Source organism: Punica granatum, chromosome 5, assembly GCF_007655135.1.
Source record: "Punica granatum isolate Tunisia-2019 chromosome 5, ASM765513v2, whole genome shotgun sequence".
Lineage (NCBI taxonomy): Eukaryota > Viridiplantae > Streptophyta > Magnoliopsida > Myrtales > Lythraceae > Punica > Punica granatum.
Window position 1 is genome coordinate 20,648,988 of NC_045131.1, and position 8,111 is coordinate 20,657,098.

The following is an 8,111-nucleotide window of genomic DNA, read 5'->3' on the forward strand; positions in this document are numbered from 1 at the left end:
GACCTCTAAAGCATTGCTCGGGAGGTCTAGATGAGTCGTGTGGTTTATTCCGACGATTCCACGTTGAGCCTTGAGAAGGCTAACATGATGTAGGGTAGACACTCGGCATCAAGTTTCCGTGAAAAGGACCTCCGGATATGCATTTCCACTGAAAATGTCCATTTCCGCTCCTCAGAGGTTATTCGGGAAACTGAAAAGGGTTTTGCTGTCTGTTTTGCCCAATTGTGAATGTCCGCTAGAGTTTTCAGGGCAATACGGTATGAGCTTCGTTTGCCATAATTCCATCAGACCAGTCTCCGGTTATGCTCTTCCGAAGAGGGGTATGCCCGTTTTGTCACTCGGAAGTCATTCAGGGTGTCTGCGTGGCTTCTAAGAGACAATCTGAAGCACTGCTCGTGCTTTGTATGATTGTGGGGCATGGCCGCATCTGATATTTGGAATTAATTTTTCTCCGAGAAATCGGCATTTTTGGACTTCCACTGAAAAGTTGTCTGTATACAGAAAGTTGTTCTGTATAGAGCAGATGATTTGCAAAATGCCTTTGAAGACACTTTTCATCTGTTTGGCACTGATGTGGATTTTTGGAGTCCAATATTGGCCATCTTTCGATAGTCGAGCGAACTATCAGAAAATAGTACCGTGCGTGTGATATACTAAAAATGCCGGTTTTGGACATTGTTGAGCTCTTTGGTCGCTCTGTTGCCTTTTGGTGACTCTTGGAATCTTTCTATCATATGCATGTGTCATTTGCCCGATTTCGCTGACTTGAGGATGAATAGTGATTTTCTGCTCTGTTAAGTCGTTTTTCTGTACTCTGCTCAAGTCATAGCTTGGATCATTGCTGATAATGTAATTTGAATCAGTGAGCCAAAATGGGGTGCTGACACTCTCTCTCTTCATTGGCGGGTTTTTTCCGCTTCTTTTCGCTCTTTTTTTTCTTGCAGTTGGGGTTTGTTTTGTACTCCGTGTCTTTGTTTGAAACTCCTCGACTTTGCATCACTGAGGCCACTTTGGTGTGCTTTGCCTCGTGGAGACTTGTTGCGTGTTGCTAGGCCTATTTTGTGAGGACCAGCTTTTTGGAAGTTTGACTCTCGTGCACTCGAAAGCTGAACTTCGTGTCATTTGCCCTTGCAAGCGTAACATGTGATTTTCCCCTGTTGTCTAGGAAAAGAAAATGTCAAATTGCCCCATGTGGAATAGGAAACCGAGGTTTCCCTGGTGCGAATGTTGATCGGGGATGCCCTTGTCTTCATTTGTGGAAGTGGCCTGTGGCAAGCGCCTTGTGCGATGTCTCCGATCATCTCTTGCTGTTCTTTGCAGTACATGCCTCTTGGAGGGTGCACGCTGCTGAAGTCACTGAATGTTCGAGGAAGACTGTTGCATCGATGCTGAGTGATTCACTCAATTGTCCTTGTCTTTGGCTTCATAGGGGGTACCTCATCGTCGAACACCTTCCTTGTCAAAGTATAAGGAAAGGGTCCGAGACAAGTTCTCGGGGAAGCGTGAACTCGCGCATCGCTCTTCGCCTGTGGTCAATGTGCCCCTGTGAAGGATGACAAAGAAGACAATGCATTAGACGATTATGCGGGGGGATATGTGGTAAGAAATATGGGGTGGACCCATGGGAAAATCCCTTTTGTCCCACACGCGACCCATGAGGTGTCGTGTGTGGATGACATTTGTTTCCGGGAATCTAGTCATCACCACTCTGGAGTGGTTAGACCATGACTGAGGTCACATAAGCATGTTTTCCCTAATTGCGAGTAGGCATGCGCAGCCGTCCTAGGGAAGGCTCGAAGAGCCGGGTCCCATGAGGACAGGTGAGTCGAACAGGTCCAACAGAACTAATAGGGCGTCTTCGAGACTGTCCTAATGCTCCATTGAAGGATTTGTTCATGTCGGAAGCCCATTTGTGGGAATGCATTTGAATGAAAGCAACATAGAGTTTAAAGGAAACTGCGCGTGTTGCCCCAGTGTTTAGTCGGCGACCACAACGGAGGTGGATGAGATCCATTCTTTGATCGGAGGCATGACCGTGCTGGTCTGCGATCGAGAGTTGGGTCATGCTCTGTTTGTGGAGCTGTCACTTTCGGTCTTTGCAGTGGAAGGATTAGACTTGCTCCTCGAAGTATCGCTTGGATGAATTTGAATCCAAGTCGATTTTGGATTTCAGATGAGCCTGAAAGCAGTAAATGCGAGGTGTCAAAACCTAAAAGCAGTAAATGCCGGGCCGGAGCCCAAAAGCAGTAAATGCTGGGCCAGAGCCCCATGTAGGGCCGGAACCCAATGCAGTAAATGCGGGCTTGATAGGAAAGTGCAAGAAATGTGAAAGCAAAGGTCAATGCTGAGGAATAGCGCAGGGCGTTGCAAAGCAGTGACGCTGATTTGCTTGCGGTCTTGCTCTGTGGAGTAAGGATAGGGACTTAGTGTTGAAATCCCAAGGAGCTGGATGAGAGACGTTCGTCGTCTCAGTATTCAGGCTGTCTTCTTGTTGAGAATTTCCTGCAATGGGAAAAGAAAACAATGAAGGAGCATGAATTGTTTAGGATTTCAATGCAAGAGTGTAGGGAAGCGAACTGGCCTGGTAGGCGTCGTGCGAGCCCACCACGAGACATGCATTGATATGTTGGGCATGCGTGTATGAGTTGGTGTGAACATGCTTGGACATGTATAAGGCACGCTTAATCGTTGGTAGATGCGTGGGGTCATGCGGAGAGATGTGCATCCAATCATGCGATGACGCTCTCTGTTAGTAAGAAGTTGTTGTTGGTTAGTTTCGCCTTGGAAGGTTGGTTAGCCCTCGGTCCATAGCTCGCCTTGCCATGGAGGAAGGGTGAAGGCCGCAGGTGGCCTGCCCGCAAAGGTGGCACGACTCGCCTGTCGTGCAGGGTGGGTGGCCGGGATGGACTCGGCTTCTGGTCACAGCATATCTCGCTATGGAGAAGTGAAGACCGCGGGTGGTCTACCCGCGAAGGTTGGCACGACTCGCCTGTCGTGCGGGGTGGGTAGTTGCTGTGCAAATATTGGATACAGGCAATGTATGAGTTTTCAAAAGCTAATGTCGTTGCATTGATTTGATTCAAGTTCCCAGATTTACGAAGATGGTTCATTTGAAAAAGGAAACTTAAGCAATAAACCAATGCAATGTCCTAGTTTGTTTGAAAACATGCATGCAGTGCAGAAAAGTAAAGTATAACTGTATCTGTTACAATATACACCGCTCATTGTAGAAAAACAACAAAAGGCCCGCCTAAAAGAAAACTAGGGACCGACTCAAAGACCGGACTTTTGGTCGGTTGACGGCGTGAGGTTATTTTGGTCCAGCATGACGGTCCCTGTTTATGCATGGTTTCAGTGTTCTACTGGGAAAACCACTAACTAGGGATGGGGGCTCCCGATTCAAGGGGATCAATTCCTTGAAATCGAGCGAGGATCTTTGGGGGCCAGTTCGGTGGCAGAGCCAACTCGATCCGTTCCCTTACTCGGAACCTCTGACTAACCTAGCTTCCTAAATTGGTGCCCGTGGGATTTCAGGCATTTGGTACTTAGAATTCCGCTAGGATGATGCAATGCAAGTGCAGAAAAGTAAATGTGAGTAAAGTAGATAAGCGAAAAATTGCGGGAAGCGGTAAATGAACATGCAAGCAAAGCAAACGGATCGAGCCTGAACCCACTAAGTGTGTCCCCAGTGGAGTCGCCAAGCTGTACGGACCCGAAATGTGGACACTCGTCGGGGCCCGCATGCGCACTTTTGGATCGCGCGGCTTGGGAGTGTCCACCTTCCCGTGGGGACGCGTGACAGACACGCGTGAGAGAAGGAGTCGCCACTTATCATTTTACAACCCGAAGGTCGAGGGCGGATAAGTTACCCGGGATCTAGGGGTATGGAACACCTAATTTGTTGTTAAGGCATTGGTCTGTGCGGAACCGGAAAGTCCGTGTTCGGGGGTTCACGTTACGTGCGGGCCTATATCCCGCACGCCCTTTCGGTACTCTGGTTTGCTAGGCTTGCATTTTTGTTTTATTTACCGCATGAATTAGGGTGCACTCGACTCACACGTTTTGACACCGTAACTTCGATGAATTAAACGATGTCGGTTGAGAAGCCGAGAGAGAAGTAAGCCCGTATGTCGGGGAGTTGGTTCACAATCTTGCGTTACAGTTCATCGAACCATGGAGGTTCAATCCCTGCGTGAACCAAAAACCGCGAGATCTTGGATTTACTTGTGTCTGGGCAAGTATTAGACCGATTCGATTAATTCGACTCTCGGACCGTTCGCTCACCGACTGGAATTCTTACAGAACAAATGTACAAAATAAAAGTCCTTACAATGCTCTCGAAAACAATAAATAAAAATTACAAATGGCCGAATTCCAATCGACTCACGTTCGGTTATTATTCCGCTCTAACTCACCGTGAGTTTATGGAAAAGACCGAAGAACTGAAATTCAATGCACGCTCTCACTGAATAGGGCGTTGAACCCTGTGAGTGTTGATTAGGGTGTTGGACCCTGTGATCGATGATTAGGGTGTTGAACCCTAATATTATTCGGCCTAGGGATCAAGCTCGACCCGCATGGCAAACAAGTGCGGAAAGATAACACGCAGCAGGTAAATAACAGACAAGGTGTTTGTTATTATCGAGTGTACGTGTTTTAACAAGTTGTTAATCCGGGGTATTTTGGCATGCAAATCCTACCCTAGACAAACAAGCACGTGCCAATGTTTTAGCATTCGGCTTTGTTTTGAGAACTTGACAAAGAGAGTCGAATCTCATGTATGTGGATTGCTTTTACAGTTGTTCTGTATTGTGACACTGAATTACCACTGAATTAACCAAACTCGTGTTTTGACTCTAGATTTGGAATCTAGAATTCGTCCTAACCATTATCTAGTGTTTGGTTAGGTCGAGTGAAAGGTTAATCAGGATTTTGCATGTTTTCTGACAGAGATAACCATTCTAGTTACCCGAGTCTATGTTAGGATGACAGAAACTCATCAATTAGATAAGAAAAGGCTATGCAGATGAACCTGCACCTAAATAGGTAGTTACCCGAGTCTATGTTAGGATGCCCTTTATTTGAAAGTTGTTTTCAGAAAAGGGGAAACATCGTAGTGCGGGCCACCTCGGCCTGTAGCCGGTGTCGACCAATTCCCTGGATCGTCCAGGGTTATGCAAGAACCCCAAAAAAGCCAAAGAACCGGTCGGTCTGCCCGGAAGTGATCTAGAAAGATCTTCTGCATCATGACCTGAGTTACCTGGAATCAGGTAAAACTCAAGTTGAGACACAAAACCCTTTTCAGACGTCCATGCTACATCGAACCGCGCGTTTCGGGTTTTGAAATTGATAAGTTTGAAAAGGGCACCAACGTCATTTAACAACTCATCGACGCGAGTTATCAGTTAATGGCCAATTCGTGTATACTTTATCAGTGTAAAGTGGGTTTAATCATGTGAGCGTCCCGATTAACCCGTTTGTGGAATTGATGCTTAAGGGTTGTACCGAATGCATTAATTGTGAAAACGATTAACGACTCGACGACCAAGACGATTCCGTAAGGATCGAGGATAATTTGGTCCAATGACCGAAACTATCCTCATAACCGAATGGACCCGAATGAGTCATCGATACCCGAATCCATGCATGCTTTGTTTTGAAAAGACATTTGCATGCGATATTGCGACGATAATGTAAATTGCAAATTACACGAAAGCCAAGAACGGACTCAAAACGGGAAGAGGAAGTCTCAAGCAACCTGTACGAGTCTAAGAGGCTCTCGGTTACTTCTCCTTGGAGATAGCCGAGAGGTCCCATGGCCCGAATGGGGTTCCACGAGATTTCCCCGTCTTGTTTCGAATCATTTCTCGCATGCTTAAACGACAAACATTATAAATGACACGATTAAACGAAAGTCGGTATTGCCATGATTTGAATAACGCATTCGAACATGGAAACATGCACAAACAAATTATTTAAGGAATCGATAAAACAATACCGACTTCATGCATGTGAGAAAACACGAGAAAACTCGGGAATCAAGCTTGGATCGGGCTAAGAAGGCCGATCTTAGCCCGAGGAAAGCAAGCCAAGCCTCGGTCACCTCTTCTTGAGGCAAACTCGAGAGCTCTTTTGCTTATTTCGGGTCGGGAAGGTCTTCCGAGGGTCGATCCAAACGTTTCCCGACATGCTAACATGTTATATGATGATGAACATGCATAATATAACAAGAAAGTGAATAAAAATTAAGTCTTGCAAGTTAAACATGCATAAAACGCCATATTACTCCATAGCCATGCAAATAATGTAAAGAGCCCTAACTCCTCTAAGTCAAGAGTGATTTACCTAGCCTCGGGATACAAGGAAAGAGTCGAGGAAGTGTTCGAGAGTCGGGTGACTCGGTTGAACGCTTGGAAGAGTGCTCGGGTGCAAGGGCATGCACGTTCGGGGAGCTAGGTGCACGGGGCGTGCGGCTGGAGTGCACGGGAGGCGCACGGGCGCACGGGCAGGCGCGCGGGCATGCGCGGGCGGCAGGCGCGCGCAGGCAGCAGGCGCGTGGGCGTGCGCGTCTGTGCGGCTACGGGTGTACTGTTCACTCGAGAGCACATCTCTCGCCCGAAATCACCTAAATGACCTGAAATGATGAGCAAATGACTTCAAACCAAAAAACTAAGTTCATAAATGAACTCCTTGGGTCCAAAACATGTGGTCCATGGAGTTTGAGAATTTTTGAACTTAAATCGGGATGATGAACATCGGCTTCCGACTAAAGAAAACTCAAAGCTTTCTTCGAGTTTTCTTCGGTTTTTCTCTCTTGGTTTTGAAGTGTTGAAGCTTGCTGGTTTTGGCTATGGAGTTGAGAGCTTTTCTTGAGGGAGAAAGCTTGGAAAGAGTGTGCAAGAGGAGAAGTGATTATCTTAATCACTTTTGGGCCATTTATAGGCAAAGCTAATGGGTAATTAAGCAAAAGTAAGCACACTTAAGCCTCCCATTAGCAAATTTCGGTTTGCCTAATGAGGATGAGGATGAATGTGGACCAAGTGTTCTTGATAAAGATGATCCAAGAGGGCAAGTTGGCTTCTTGCATTGAAGAGGAAGAAGAAACTTCTAGAGCATAGGGTGACTCATCTTGGGTAGCCCGTGGGTCCCACGACCGAAGAGGAGAAACTGGGAAAAAGCTCGGGTCTCGATTGATCCCGCATTCGAGGCTCGTGGTTCGAACCGAATGTTGAATTATCGATATACGCGAGGAAACGGGTTTAAAGAGTCCGAGATTGGCATTTTCCGTGAGAAATTGCCAAATGTCTGTATGAGGCTCGGAAGCCGGTTTTGCTCCTTTTATGCATTCAGAGCGAGGTTGCCCACTTCTGACAGCATATCTTGTATCTGCATCCCACGTCGGTCATTTTGACATAAATTGTCAAATTACGTGGGCACTTGACCCTTAAGCCGGTAATGCAAAATATGGAGCCGGAGATGTCCTAGGAGGCCGAAACTGGATTTCTCAGATTGCTTTCTGAGTTTCTTGGGCGATCCGGAGATCACTGTGATCTCTGTTTGCCGAGATTGGGCCTCTAAGGATATGAAAAGTGTATCTGAGACCCTTAAAGCACTGCTCGGGGGGTCTAGACGAGTTGTGTGATTCATTCCGACGACTCCACATCGAGCCTTGAGAAGGCTAGCATTGTGTAACGTAAGCATTCGGCATCAAGTTTCCCCAAAGAGGACCTCCGGATATGGATCTTCACTGAAAATGACCTTTTGTGCTCCTCGGAGGTTACTCGGGAAACCGTGAAGGGTTTTGCTGTCTGTTTTGCCCAATTGCGAATGTCCGCTGGAGTTTTCAGGGCAATGTAATGTGAACTTCGTTTGCCGTAATTCCATCAGACTAGTCTCCGGTTACGCTCTTCCGAACAAGAGTATGCCCGTTTTGTCGCTCGGAAGTCATTTAGGGTGTTTGTATGGCTTCCAAAAGACAATCTGAAACTCTGCACGTGCTCTATATGATTGTGGGGCGTGGCCGCATCTGATATTTGGAATTAACTTTTCTCCGAGAAACCGGCATTTTTGGACTTCCACTGAAAAGTTGTTTGTATACAGAAAGTTGTTCT